The following is a 2,762-nucleotide window of genomic DNA, read 5'->3' on the forward strand; positions in this document are numbered from 1 at the left end:
GGCCAAGGATGTGCAGGTGGGAGCGCCTGGGGGGCTCACTCGGTTGAGCGTCCAACTTTGGTTCAGGTCATGATCTCATGGTTCATGGGTATGAGCCCCACGTTGGGCTCTGTGCTGACAGCTCAGAGCCTGGAGCCTGCTTCAGATTCTCTGTCTCCCTCTCTGCCCTTCCCTTGCTCACACTCTGACTCTCTCTCTCTCTCTCTCAAAAATAAATAAACATTAAAAAAAAAAAAAAACAAAGGTCATGAATGCCACCTTCTAAAAAGGATGTGCAGGTGGCTGCTCACACATCATCTCCAGGTGTTTCTGTGTGGGTGCTTCCAGAAGAACTTAGCATCTGTCTCAACACACCTCATAAAGAAGATCCACCATCACCAGCGTGGGCCCCAGGCTGCATCCAATCTACTGAGGGCCCAAACAGAGCAAAAAGGCAGGGATGGGAAATATTTGCTCCTCTGCTTAAGCTGAGACACCCATCTTCTATTGTCCTGGGATTCCAGCATTCCCAATCTCCAGGCCTTTGGACTCAGACTGCGACTCAGCCCTTGGCTGCCCTGGTCTTCAGGCCCATTTTCTTGGTTCTGGAACTTGCAGATGCTACATTGTAGGACTTCCCAGCCTCTGTAAGCATGTGAGCCAATCCCTTGTGGTGATGTCACTGCAGCCCACTGATTCTCTGTGGGAATGATGCTGCCTGTCAGGGGTGGGGGCAGATGATTATGTGTGAATATGTGTGAGTGGTTGTGGACATCACAAAGATTGGAGGGGCACTCTTGATTTTTAGTGATCAGGCACCACGGATGTGAGAAGTTCCACACTGGCTCAATTGATTGCAGAGAAGGTAAACTATGTGATTCTGAGGAAGAACTAATCATACAGCCTCACGAGAGATTGCTAATGCAATGATAGGAAGATTTCAATGAAATATCTACTCCATATAACATTTCGAGAAGAATCAATGATTTAGTAAAAGTTCCCAAAAGCAACTAGGAGTGTGTTGCAATTAACTGAATTTTCCTTGCAGCAGGATGAACATATTATGTGTAATAATAAAGTTTTTTTAATCACACATATTAGCTTTTATAAAGGAATAAAGAGTTTGCAAGGTAATGTTAATTTTCAAAATTACTTGAAATAGATAAAAAAGAATCATCAAAATTAGGTGCTTAAAATCTTTATAAGTACTTCATAGAAAAAAATATTTAATGCCTTTACATTAGAAAAACCAATGGAGCACCAGCGATCTTTAGCAATGTGAATGTGTAGCAAACTTTTGAAAAGCAGCACTGAGCATTTTGGAGATTCATTGCCTTGTTCGTTTACCACATTTAGTCACCAAGATTGTAAATGGGACGCTTCACAAATCAGGGAGTACTATTCAGCGCTATTAATACAATTAAGAGCAGTGTTTTAGACTCTGCAGTGACGTTGAAGAAGAGTTTGAATGTCTTAAACATGGAAATAAGGGGATTCTCTAAAGAAAATTGTTTAAAAGATTTTATTTACTATTTGACACTGTTGTTCATATTTTCACTCAAACAATGAAAAAATAGATATTAAAAATTGAAATAGTGTGACATGATATACATCTTTGATGTGTATTTGAAAAGTTAATGCGATTCTTACTTAAACGCAGAGTACCAAATTAACCTCAGTGAAGCAATGAGAATCATTTGGGGATTTAACCACAGACAATTTATTTATTACTTCAGTCACAGAGGATTTTCAAGTTTCATCTTTGTAGCAGTTAAGATAAGAATGAGCTCAAAGAAAATAAGGGGACAAATCAGTAATACTGTTCAAATAACTAGATTAGCCAAAGAGGACGACGACGACAACAACAAAGAACACTACTGCATTCAGATGCTATCACGTAATGACAGGTACAGTCTCTCCTGCAGGGTCCCAGCTAGGACAAGTGGGTGGATGACACACCTGAACTGAGTGACACAAGGAACACGCAATGAATGATTCTCAAAGACATTGTTAGAGAGGAAAAAATCACAAGAGGTGCTTACTGACACTAGTAAAACTAAGACATCAGCTAACTAGCTCCACAATCAAAGTAATCATACTTGTTGACTTAGCAAGTGGGAAAAAACAGAAAATATGTGTGTGGGTCTTGCCCCCAGTTCCTGCCACAGAGCTCTGAAGCCCTTGACATTTCCTGAGTGATAGGATTGATTTTCTTCTAATAAGATGCCTCTCGTTGGGCTACCTGATGACTTCAGAATGAAGGCTGAGTACCAGAAAGACCAAGCCATGATTAGAACTTTTGCTCCGACTTCCATCCTCCAGGAAGGGGGAAGGAATAATGCAAATCCAATCAATACCCAAAGTGTTATGGATGGAAAAACTATACATATACATGTTTTATACTTATATTATTGTATTTCATATTTATATGTATATATATATTTGTCACTAGTACTTTTAGGCATTTACACTATGTGCTTAGGCATTTACACTATGTGCCATGTTCTATAATTAGTGGGTTTGATTATAATGTCCACGTTTTTATTCATTCTGGCATTACTTCTTTAAAATTACTGAAGGAAGGGCTTAGAAATAATTAAACATACTATAATATGCAATCAGGTAGGAAATTTATTGAAATCCTATGAAATCACTATAAATGTACATCTTGAAAAATGGTTAATGTGGGAAATACCCATACTATAAATCAGTGATTAAAAAATACAAATGAAATTATATGTCCAATATGATCCCAAGTCTATAAATAAAAATGTACATGACCA

This window comes from Neofelis nebulosa, chromosome 10, assembly GCF_028018385.1.
Source record: "Neofelis nebulosa isolate mNeoNeb1 chromosome 10, mNeoNeb1.pri, whole genome shotgun sequence".
NCBI lineage: Eukaryota > Metazoa > Chordata > Mammalia > Carnivora > Felidae > Neofelis > Neofelis nebulosa.